The sequence below is a fragment of the Sturnus vulgaris genome, chromosome 5 (assembly GCF_052056855.1).
Source record: "Sturnus vulgaris isolate bStuVul1 chromosome 5, bStuVul1.hap1, whole genome shotgun sequence".
Classification (NCBI taxonomy): Eukaryota; Metazoa; Chordata; class Aves; order Passeriformes; family Sturnidae; genus Sturnus; species Sturnus vulgaris.
The window spans coordinates 55,664,812-55,678,179 of NC_142247.1; the positions used below are offsets into that span (position 1 = coordinate 55,664,812).

The 13,368-nt window shown below is 36.4% G+C and overlaps 1 long non-coding RNA gene across 1 annotated transcript in view; it reads left to right on the forward strand.

Annotated features, from left to right (window-relative positions):
• Positions 1–13,368, forward strand: part of LOC148223722 (uncharacterized) — a 49,291-nt gene that overhangs the window by 12,055 nt on the left and 23,868 nt on the right. The window lies entirely within an intron of this gene.

Sequence of the window (13,368 nt, forward strand, 5' to 3'; positions counted from 1 at the left end):
ACACTGGTTATTTATAAAGACAGGCCAGAAAGTTCATTTTTAGACATATATTAGCTTTTTGTTTGTTTTCTGTGTAAAAACTATTTTCTAGTATTTGAAAAAATAAAGAGGCCAGATAACCCCTTGCCACGTGTCCAAAATCTGGAGTTCCTGACTAAACCTGACACTAATGATTGTCACTGAAGTGATAGATGGGTGCATCAAAGTAGATTAATCAAACTTGCTTAAACTTTGTGGATTTTACTGTAAACACGGGGAGTTTTAGTGTATATGGCTAGGATTTTCTCCAGCAGTTGTTAAAAAAAAATCTTTATACTGAAGAACTGCACATTAGACCCATGGGGGTAACCATATCCACTGAAAATTTAAAAAAGTTTGGTTCCACTTTTTTCCCTTAACATGCTTACTATGGCTACTACTCTGTTACTGTGAGGACTTGCTATAGATCACCATTTAATGACATGGATTTTTACAGTAAGTAAGACAGAAATGCCAATTGACTTACAATTGTATATCAAGGGCAGATCCCCTTCTATCCTATTTTTCTCTTAGCAATTTTAGCCTCTGCTAAATAGGAAATTTCATTATGCATATTTGTTATCAGTGAATAATTTCACAAAAACATATCCTACAAAACAATTTTAATCTTCTGCATATGTATCATATATCTTAGTGTTAAAAGGTAGAATTAGAGAAGTTAAGAGACTCTTCCAATTATTGCTTAACCATGACACAATTTGAAGAATTGAATCTTTTAAGAGGAAATGTTTTAAATCAATATGACACTTGAAAATGGCTTTAAATTACTTCATGCATTTTGGTCTGTGAAATTCTTCTTAAGGCACAACAGATGAAAAAAAATTTACAATAAAAAATTCAAGGAGCTTATTTTTTCATCAAATATTTACCAGCCATTCAAACTTTAGTGGGTTTACTCTGTAAGTGAACAGGAGACCTCAGGGTTTACATCCGTAAATCTTTGTGCTGCTGCCTACCAAAAGTGATTAAACCCAAGGCAAGCCTCTGCCATAGTTATAAGTTATTTAGTAGACAAACTTAAGAGTGCAAATGTTCTCCTGTAAGTTTTAATGGTTCAAATAATAAAACCAGACATATTAAATAAAAATTAATAACCAAATTCTTGAGTGCAATTATGCATGCACTGTATTTGCATCATAAAATAAATATGATAAGCACATGTGTGCAATCTGTCACTGGCTCTTCAGGGCCACTCACTCCTCCTTGAAAAAGAAGACAGAACACTGGAAAGGACAGAACTGCTTTTCCCAATGCCCACCTTTTCAGATGGGGCTGTGCTGAACTAGTCAAATATCTTAAATTTTTGGTTCAGAATATACTTTTCAATTGCAGTCAAAGATACTACATTTACTTGCTTTAAAATATAATCTTTTTTTCCCTAGAGGCTTCACCTTCCAGAATAACAGCAACGAGCATTTGGGCTGAAAATACTCTTCACGTATCTTACTAGTCATATTATGTGCATAATATTAAATACATTATGAATGTACACACTTGTGCCATCGTGGCATAGCTTCTGTACTGTTGGGAGCCATGTAATTTGTTTAACTGAAGAAAATTAACTGGATCACATTAGACTTCAATTCAGGATTTTTCCATATGCATGTCAGTTTCAGGAATGCTGCTTTTATCTTAGGAAATTATTTTATAGGTGTTATTTTCTTAATTTTCATTATTGCTGTTTTGTCTCAATCTCCAGAAGTCAGATACCATGGAGAAATCAGACTGTTTTACTGACAAACCATAATAAAAGTCCCATAGAAGTCTGTAAAATACCCTATTCTGTCAGTTCTCTGCCTCCCATTACTTCTGCTTTCTCCCTTTATTGCTAGATACTTTAATATAAACATTTAATTAATGTGACACGTTAATTGAAACGTTTTAATATTAACATTTTAAGATGTTTCCTAATTACATAAATATTTCTTGTTTCTATTGTTGGTGAACTGTTTGATATTGATTTGAGGTGTTTTTTACTGAAAAATAAATTTATTTTTCTTGAAACTTCGCATGATGAGGTGGGAACAGAGATGATCAGAAAGTAGTTTTTCTCTTTGAGAAAAATTTCGAGGTATATGAATTTCTTAGCTACTTTCCTTCAGTCCTTTCTAGAGATTTGAAATTTCTGCCAAAGGAATTTTGTATATGAAATGGTCTATTTTTCTGGAAAAGTTTCATTGGAAACGTTTAGGACAGCTTTAGAAAAAATCTATTTTAAAAATAAGTGGTAATTTTGTTCTGCATTTGGAGAAATACAGTGCTGAGATAATGCAAGAGTACTTACTTCTTCCAAAAGGAAAAAGTGTAGCCATTAAACCTGCACTACTAGCCTTATGGTGCTGGGGAAATGTTTTCCTGGAAGTGCCCCATGCAGATGCAGATGTGTGCAGCACCCCCATCAGCCACTCAAAAAAGTCAGATTAAATTTGATGACAGATTGGAGGGAGAGCAGGAGTGCCTAGCATGTCAGTAAATAAGTTTTGGGGAAAAAATGCCTGGCAAGTATTAGGGTCCTTCCCTAAACTGTCTGCCTCTCTTTGAATTTGACAAAGACAAGGGCCTGCTGCATGTCCTCACATCATAATGAAAAATAGGTAGATTTTGACTGACTTGTCTAAAGGCTGCTTGCCTTCAATATCATCACATCCAGATGCAGAAAAGATCTTGGTCTGGATCTGATTCTTTATACACTCCACAAAGCCGTGTCACCTGTCTAGAGGACACGTGGGGAATGTGTGTGCACTGTTCTGGTGTCTGCTCTTAAACACCCACAAGCCTCTCAGCTCATCAGGTAAAGGTGAAGGATCAGAAGCACTGAGCACAGTCTGTATTTCCAGGTGGTTTGTCCAGTAGGGTGCTGTTCTACCTTGTGCTTGGGATTCTTCTGTCCTTATTTTGTCTTCCAAAAATTCAACATACTCTTACCAGCTGATCTTTATAGTTAGAATAACCCACCCAATTTTTACATAGGGTGACAATGCACTAAGGCACAAGATGTGGTTCTTGGGACAGTCTTGTGCAGGGCCAGGAGCTGGATTTTGATGATACTTGTGGGTCCTTTCCAAGACAGGATACTCTGTGATTCCATGATTCATTTCACCTTAAATAATGTATCTAAAATAAATGAAGAGAGTCACCATTTGAAGACAACGTTTTTAGCAATGAGAGCCTGGAGAAGCCAACTAACTCTATATCCTACTTTTTGTCATCTAAGTTGTCTGAAAGTGATTTTCATCCTTCAGCTGGGACAGCTGGCATGTCTGTGGCTTTTATGGATGGTAAGCAGGAACAGTGGACTCAACCAGTTAACAGAGAGGAGCTTTCTGAGCTCTCTGTCTTCATGACAAGGACTGACACAGTTTGCACATTGTGAGCTTTTGCCCTCTTTAGTCTTGTTCTGCCTTCAGTCAAAAGTGATTATCACTGAAATCCCATTGAGGTTCAGAGGTCCGGAACTACAGAGTCAGAGCAGTACTTGGGAGTGATGCCTTCCAGCAAAGCCTCATGCTGCAGGAAATATTTCCACATTACTGTGAAAGGGTCTTTTTTCCTTAATAAAGTGTGGTAATGATGGCAGGATGCTGTGGGCAGCAGCAGTGCCCATCATAGTTCCTTCTCCTGTTATCAAGAGCATCCAGCAGCTCACCTCAGCTGACCCCTCTGTGCAGCACAGGGAGCCTGCAGGGTGATGCTGCCAGGGCTGGCTGCAGCTCTGGGGGTGTCTGATTGCCAGCAGTGGGGCAGGCAGGAACCTCCAGGAAGCTGACAGTGCTAAGGAGAAGTACGCTTATCATGACTGTGTTTCTGAATTGTTTTTTTTTTTCCTCAGCTGCTCTGGAAAGCTGTCTATGGAAATGCAAATGTTGTGATAACAGTGCAAGCTGATGAAAATGTTTTTGATAAATTAGGTGATTGCAGGCTAGGTTTTTTCCACTTACAGAATAAGATACAGGATTTTTTTACTCTTCTCTCTCATTTTCACTCATTTTTTGGCACATACCCTGTAATTTTATTTCAGTAGTCTGCTTAAAATTTCTGGTTGACTTTTCACTCTTGATTCATATTAGTCTTCTGAACTGTGGTGTATAAGCTGTGGTGACAGCAACTTTCTTTTGGGGGCGGTTTGGAACTGTAATCACATTTTCACCTTATCACGTCTTCATATGCTCACTTTTTTAGTGTGCTGGCCCCTGGCAGTTGATTCATCATGCGTCCCTAAGCAAAAAACATGGAATGGGACATAGAAAGCAATAATAGAGTAGAATAAATCATATTACAGCCTCATGTCTGGGGGAAAAAGATCAGAGAAGGCGTGCTAGCTGTGAATGTAAATGTATTGTATGGCTTCTGGTTTGTCAGCTCAATTGGTGTGGTTGTGAATTTATTGAGTCTAGGTTTTGAAAAATGCAGCGCTGTCTGCTTTGTTCAGAATCAATACCAGTCAACAGAACGAACGAGATTTGACTGGTCAAATACTCTGGCAAATTATTGCATGTGTGTTTCATGAGAGAAATATTGTGTATGTTGCTCACCCTAAAGTAATAATTGCTGATATAAACTGAAATATTAAGTGTATGTCCATTGCGCTGGCACATGCTTAATATTTTTATAGCTAGTACAGGCAATAATATACTATTAAAAATTGAATGAGGAAAAGAAATTAATGAGCAATTATATCTCAGATATTTATTTAGGCACTCATTTGTTTATTTTGCTTTTTTTTCCCCCACATAATTAGGTGCTTAATTGTGTGAGGAGACCTACTGGATTTCCATGTGTGAATAGCAGTGATTCATTGAAGAATACACTTGCTCTAAGTATTTGTAATACATTTAATGGAAACCTGATGTGAAAAATTACATTTCCAGATTGTCTTGAAATAGTTAATGATTTAAAAAAAATTCCTTCCTTTGAAAATTCCCGCTGCTCAATTTAAAAATGTCATAGATGGGATTTAGTACTAGACATAATAAAATTGTAGATAGTAGGGTTTGCAAACTCTTAGTTTCTTATCTATGTATCTAAAGCTACAGCTGTCTGTTATGGTACAAATAAATTCAGTGCAGCCTTTACTTGTAATTTTTTTCTTATCCAAAAAATCCCCATACTATATTTCACTACCAAAATACATACAAGAAGTGGGGAGATTTTTTTTAGTCTGTACTCTTATATCATAGATATACATTTGCTTTGCTTTGGAAATATAAAAGGTACAGGGCTACCTCTCCTCTCTCCAGACAAACATGTACTTCATGAAAGTTTGACAGCATACTGTAATACCTAAATTATAATGAACACAGGCTGCACAAAAATAAAATGTTAGTACCATTTGTTGAGATAACAGTGTTTTCTGTTCAAGTAAGTAAACATAACTAAAGACTGCAATTATGCAGAACGGTGAGTAGCCCTGTCAGGACTATTTAACTCTTTTTTTAAATTATTTTTTTAATGTGGTTTTGCTGCTCTTTTTTTTAGTTAGTTATATCTTCATTAATTGGCGTGTCCTAAGGTCCTTGCGTACCAAACGGAGAACAAAGCTGTGAACATGATACATTAACAAGCAATACAAGGAAGACATGGGTATATCAGAGAGTCCACTGAAGGGCCACAGAGTTGATTAAGGTAGAGCCTTTGGCATGGGAAGATGGGCTGAGACAGCCAGGCTTGTTCACCCTGGAGAAAGCAAGGCTTATAATGTGTACTGATGATGGGTAGTAATGACAGTTTCTTTTCAGGGGTGTGTGATGACAGGACCAGAGAGGTTGTGGAGTATCTGTCCTTGGAGATGGATTGTCTGGACATGATCCTGGGAAACAATTGTGGCTGACTCTGCTGTGAACAGGCTGGTCTTGACAATCTACAGAGGTCTTTGCCAACATCAGATTTGCTCTTGTCCTGTGATTTGTCCAGCCTTTCCACTTCTTTTTTTCTCCCAAGTGTCATTACATGAAGACCTTTATTTTTCTATCCTTTCTTATTATCTCTTTACATAATTACATGCAGTATATAGTTTCATTTAAATTTTTCTGGAGGATTGTAAATTGATGTAGGGCCTTCTTATGTCTGTCACTCTGTGCAATGTAACAAGGAATGATGCTCTTTATCTTCTAAGTGCTTTTTATAATTTGCTTGTTTCTGTCATTTTTGCTCTTCAAAATGGATTTTATTATATTTTTTCCAAACAAAGGTTGGTCTCTTCTCCCACATAACAAGTGACAGGACAAGACATAGCCTCAGGTTGCTCCAGGGGAAGTTTACATTGGATATTTTCAAGAATTTCTTCATTGAAAATATGGCCAGGCTTTGAATTAGGATGCCCAGGGGAAGGGGTGAAATCACCCTCCCTGGAAGTTTTCAAAAAACCTAAGGGTGGTTTAGTGGTGAACAGGGCAGTGCTGGGTTAATGGTTGGACTTGATCAGCTTAGAGGTAATTTTCAGACAATTCTGTGATTCGAAGAGAGGCAAAATCTTACAAAATAGAAGGGGAAGAATCAATGGGTACAAGCTTTCCTATGACTCCCCCTAAGTAACTACTGCAAGCCCTGGTCAGCAGGCTTTGGAGATAACTTTTCTAGACAAGACAAAGTAGTTTTTTGGATTAGCTATTTGTTGCCTCAAAAATGCCCCTAACAACCTACCCAAACTCATGGTTTATTTTACAATCCTTTGTGATCCTAGCTAGGCTCAGAACCACTTGAAACCTCTGGGATTGGAAATCTGGGAGGGAAATGAAGACTCTAAAGTGTTGACAAAATATTTTATCCAGAAAATTATGATTTAATGGAGTTAAACTGTACTTGCAAATGGCCCATAAGTAGGTACAAGAGTAGTCAGTTTTAATAGACAGATGCTGGAAATATGTGCATTTCGTCCCTTAAAGTCCACAGGTCGGGATTATACTCAGTTTAATCTTTTGTTAGTCCCCCTCTCAGAGCAAATCGTGTGCTGTTTTTCACAGGGCCAGACATCTGGGGAGCAGTGACAGCAGTGAGGTCCAGAAGTTGAAGCAAAATGTTCTTTAAAGCAGGAGTGTTTCAAGTTTCAGAATGGAACTTGTGTAATGTTTATATTAAAATATACTGCATCTTACTGGCAGACTTAGATTTTGAAACATTTATTTAAATTCTTTTTGCTGCTTTTGCAAAATTGACTGCTCCCTCTATTTGAATACATTAGGTCAGAAACCAAAATGCTGCCTCTATGATTTCACAATCTGTATGCAAAAAGAGCACGAATGGAAGTTATAAATACCCATTTGGTTTCCTGGATGGTGAAACGTTCCTTCAGGCTCTGCTGGTTTAATCAATGAATGAAATAGATTACATTTGTTTATGGTGGTGATAGCCTGATTAATGTATTGACTTCAGCTGGAAAAAGAATAGCCAGCAATACTTAGAGGAGGAACAGTTAGTCCACCCACATTAAAAACAGCAATCTGATTTTGAAAGAGAGGGCCTTGAAATTGCAATGCAAATTTTGTACATGTTACTTAATGTGAAACAAAAAATAACTTAGTAATGTTTTAAGAAGTAATAAATAAAACAGAATCATAATAATGACTTGCTCAGGTATTGAAAGTATTGTTTTAAAAGGTTTGCTCTTCATTCCCAAACTCCTTACAGATGTCTAGATAGAGAAACTTGCATTATATTATTTATCATTTGCTGATGAAGCATGATGGGGTTTTCTGATTTACTTGTGAAGTAATTAGCAAAAAACCTGGATTATTTATGATTATTCCAGTTAGGGAGATGAATTAAGAATACAGTTACTTCTGTTTCAGGAAATAGAGACCAAACTTTTTTCTTCTGTCTGATTCTGGTGCCTTTGATGCCATTTTCATTAGAATTCAATCCAATAAGGTTACTTTTTCAACCAGCCCATGAGTGCAGAACTGTTTTTATACTGGAAATGACAATATTTAGGTTTCACAAGGGCCATGTGGTACAGTCAGGCATGGTGCTCAGGCTTCAGCCAAGGAGGGTTTCTTCACCTCTGCTGGGAAATGGGAATCGTTACAAATGGAGAATCACAGCCTCTTTGAAATGCCTTTGAGGGTAGCATACAGTCTTGTATAACTGAAGAAACGTATAGTAAAATGTTGCATTTGGAATGAGACTAGTTCCACAGCCCAGAGGAAGCAGGATTAAAAACTTCTCAGACCTTTCTGCCTGTGTCCTCCACGGGGATCCCCCCGAACACGCCCGTGCAGACATGCATGGATCCATGTGCACGGACACGGACACTGCGGGCGGCTGCTGAGCCTGGCTTGGCTTGGGGCTACCAGCTCAACACCAGTGTCCACTCCAGGACACTGGGAAACAAAGATCATTCTGATTAAAAGCAGCAAATACTCAACTCGAAGTACAACCAAATAATTGAGCTCTTGGCTAGTGTTTGCTGTGAAGAACAGTAAAGACAGTGAAAAGATGCTGTTTTTTGTTGAAGATTTTGTCCATGCATGTGATGATAGATAGGGATTTGGGCAGGAAGATGCCAAGCAGTGCAGACAGGCTCAGAGCTGGAGATCCCTCTGCAACCATGTGAGCACCTGGTTGATCCATTCCTCTGAACTGCAAGCCTCTGGGAGGATGGCAGAGTTCAATAAAGTCTTTACAATGATGCTTGGAACTTGGTTGAGTTCCAGTTTGAGCTAAAATATGTTTTTAAATTATATAATTAGCTGGAGTCTACTTCATATCCTTTTTTTCCCCTCAGAAATTTTATGCAAATTTAAAATAAAATAAGAAAAATAAGAGCCTGTGTCTCTGCTCACGGTTTCAAGTCACATTTGTAATAATTCTATGACAGCATGTATTTCTCTTCAAGGTTTATTCTTAAAGGTCCATGTTATAAACCTATGCCTGGTTCTTCTCTTCTTATTTATTTTTCAAGTAAATTTATTCCAAAGACACTAGCACATTGCAAATCCAAAAGCCAGTAGAAAACATTCTTTCATCATGGTCCTTTTTCCTGAGAAAGAACCCCACCTCACTTGAAAGCTTCTATTCTTGTAACTCAACCATTTATTTGCAGCCATGAGAAAGTTAGGTTAACATATTACATATATAAACCTCAGGTGTTTGAGCTCCTTCAAATTTGTCACATAATATAGGTAGAGAGACTTGTACACTCTAAAGAGGTGTTTTAGACTTTGGTTATGAGATTCCTGGGATATGTGATCACTGAAATCTGAGGTTTCTACTCTTTGACAAAGGGAAAAATTCGATCTCCGCCACTCCCTCCCACCCCTGTCGTGGAAATATTTACACTTCTTTGATGGAGTCATTCTGTTTGACATTAAACTGTGGTGCTGTGGGAATAGTTCTGGCCTCCTGTGAGCTGGATCTACGCTCTCCATCCGCTGTGGTGCTTGCATGGAACACGACACGGTGTGTGGGGAGAGCACAGTATAGCACTGCATGGCGTGTGTTTCCACTGGGCTCACTGATGGGGGAAATGAGACCTCGGGTGTGAATACTCAAACATGTCATGGCACCATAACGAGCTTAATTTCGCATTGAAGTGAAATGGTTCAGTTAAATTACAATCATGAACATATTTTTAAACATGCTCCAATAGAATATTATAAAACAATTTTTCTTAAGAGCTTCACAAATTGATTTTTATTCTTTTTATTGAAAGAATAATTACCATGAAAAAGGTCATAGTCTGATACCTGATTTAAAAGACAAATTCTGAAGGAAAGTCACAGCAGAATTTGTGTCCAGCGAGGTGTACAAAAACAGTTTTCTTGCTTTTTGGGGACTTCTAAGCATACTAGCATTGCATATTAGATCTGATGAGCTGATTGAAGATCAGATTAAGCAATTAGAGTAGCTACAAAATTTTAGAGGACAAAATTTAAGAGCTACAAAATTTATTATGGGTAAGGTGAGAAAAAAGAATAGAAAAGGGTAGAAAAAAAGATCAGAGAACTTTGCTGGAAAACTAAAATATTTAATTTTTTAACGGGGATCTAAGGGAATTTATGAAATCTAATATTACTGAATATCTAATTACTATTAATACTTTGAGATAGCAAGCTCCACCTGGGTGTTTGTTTGGTTCCAGTAGTTTTATACTGAGGTAGAATATAAAAGAAGGAAAAGAAGATATTTCTGCTTCTTGCACACTGATAGCAAGAAAAGATGACTATACTTTGGTAATTATTAATTGAAATGGAATGATGAAATATGGATATAACCAAAATAGCATATGAAAAGGGAGAATGCTATCTTTTCCTTTTAAGTTCTATAATTTGGGAAATTTTTTCTGATATCAAAAACTTCTTAATTCCTGTACTATGAAAATTTCCCCTCTGTTCTCCATGTGAAACACAGTTCTTCTCAGAGCATTTTTATTTGATTCTCTCACTGATGGTACACATTCCTATCCAGAATTGCTTGGGTACTATATTTTCCTGATTAAATTACAAACTCATTAGGATTGGCAGGTTATGGGTTATGCACTATATGAAATACCACATGTATCTAATATTTCATTGGTATTTCAACCTTATTTTACCATCACAAAATGGCTAGCTGAGCCTGCTCTATCTGATTTACTAATAACTGTTATTGTCACAATATAGAGTTGCAGAACAAAAGCACCTTTTCGTAAAGACAGATGTGGTGTTTTGAAGGAATTATCATTTATCTGCAAGACCTCAGATGAACCTTCTCTTTGCACAGGGAGAAACCTGAACTGTTCTAATCCTTACAAGTCAATTATCATCTAAACTGCTCATTTCCTGCTGCAATTCAAGATTCATAAAATCTGAATGGGATATGCATTTTTAATGTTATGGCAGGAACCATAAATATTGTTGGCCTTGTTTGCCAGAATCTTAATACAATAATGACTATAAAGATGCAGGAAGGAAAAATATCTAAGATGCATTGATTCAGTTTCATAACCCAATAATTCTGACAACCTTTTCAAATGATTAAATAGGCCTGGATAAATCCAGGCCCTGAAGTATTATCTCCATTTATGAAACTCGAAATGTTTTTCTGTTGATTTTTTCTTTTCCCCCTTTATTCTTTTAAATAATGCAGAAGCAGGTGCTGGCATTTCAGTTCAACTAATTAGTTTCTAATTTACTGTAAACATCTTAGAATTCCATGGGCATGTCTCAGTGGTATCTGAGAGGAAACAATCTACTGGTTCGATAAATCTCTCCTGAAATACCACTGAGAATTGGCTGCATGAAGTGTATGGCCTTACTTAATCTATCTGAGTTCTTTAGAATACACTGAAAAGCAAGATAACAGTGCCAGGCTTTCCCTGATATTATCATTATCTCTGTAAAGACAATCTGAAGAAACCTTGTGTTAATGACCCATTGCTTTAATTTTAAAAGCTATAAAATATTGGCTTGTATTTCAATATGCTATTGGAATTAGTCCAGACATTAAATGTGTTTGTAGTGATATTGCCACAGCAATTTTCAACAATGCTTTGCAGTATTTTTACATTCATATGATTTGTGTATCTAATTTGGAGATCAAAATGTAGATGTAAGTATTAAAATATTTCACTTTTTTCTGGGTTATTGACCTCATAAAGTGGTTACATTTACAATGAGAAAATTTGGTTGTAACTGTTCATTAAAATAAACTAGGAACTTTATCTAAATATCTTTGTTTTTAAAATGTTTATGAACGTGGTATATATATGTGTGAAACTGCATTTTTTTCCCAAGATAACTAGAATTGGAAAAAATACTTGAATTTCTGAATTAGTACTTTTTATTCATATGTTCATTATAGTGAAACATTTTAAAATAATGTTGTCTCCTTCTGTTTTTTCTTCATTAATTATTAATTATCTTTGAATTAAGATAAATGACACTTTAAAGTTGCAGAAGGGTACTGAGTTATACGTGCTTATTTTTTCTGACTTTGCCTTAAAAACCAAACAGTTGTGTCAGTACAGATGGTAGGATTTACCTTTCACCATTTGGCTGGAGCCCTAACTTACCTCCCAGTGTGTTAGCAAATCCCTTAGGAGTGCTCTGGAGCTGAACCAGCGTTGGTGACACTGAAATCCCTGTCTCAGAATTGCTACACTTACCAACTGCTGGGCAGCATATGCACCTTTCCTTTCGTGAATGCTCATCAGCACCCTATGCCCTCCCTGGAAGAACTGTTCTGGCAATTTGCAATGAACTGTGCAAAGAACTGGATGAGGCTAAAACTATTTTCATCCAAGGTTTCATGTATATTTTTTATGTTCTGGAACCAGAAACAATTTTTCCAGGATACTTGAGAGGGTGGTGAGGGAAGACTGAGTTGCTTAAAACTTCAGTGTCACCAGAGAAAATATTTTTATAAGTGTACTTTCAGAGACAAATGCTAGATATGTGGAGTCCTGCTGAAAATGTGTCAGGACCTATTAATACAGGAGTATACCAGGATTTTGGTGTAGCTATTGCTTCCTGAGCCTCAATGATACTAATTTTTTACTGAATTTGAGAAATTTAGTCTAATAAGAATGATTTTTTTGATATGCAATTTCCTTAATATTTCATTGGATATTATGTAAGAAAAAGTGGACGCTGATATAAATCTTTAGTGTCTGTTCATTTACAGACATTTATTTATTTTTATACTTTGGATTCTTAACCAGTAAAGGAAATCTTAATAGTACTTACCATAGATTATGTGAATGGCTAAAAAGTTCATACAAGCTAGAAAGAAAAAGTGTATAGACATCTCCGATGCATGTAGTGCTAAGTCCCATGTTTTTATGCAGGTTTTCTCATCTCTGCTTTCATTTGAAATCTAATTTCTTGAAATAAATTCTGTCTTGTTTAGTACGAGAAAATTAACATTGTCATTAAAGTAATGTGTGTTGAGAAAAAAATAAACTATCTGAGGGATTAGGATCTGTTTGGAAGACAGCTGAAAAAATTAAAATACATATAAGTTTTTGTGCAGATAAAAACTGTTAACTGAAAATTATATTGATATACATGGGAGGAATCTAAATTTATCTGGAGTGGAAAATTATGTAATTGCTACCCTTTATGTTGCAGGGCTTGACACACAAACTGCTAGAATCCTCAAGCTCTTTCAGGTGGTTTTCAGTTATTCTGGAACTGGAGCTGCTATGCACTGCACTGTCCTTGTGCCAGCAAAAGAAACTTCATCCCTCTAGCTGGAAACATTTTTCTCATGGGATTGCTTTTATCCTTGTTTCAAGGTTTTCTTGGCAAATAATCCCCTGTCCTATAACCTAATATAAATTAGTTTAACTCTATTTAACTAAGTTTAATTTATTAAACTGAGAATGAGATGTGTTCTCAGTGCATATTCCATGGT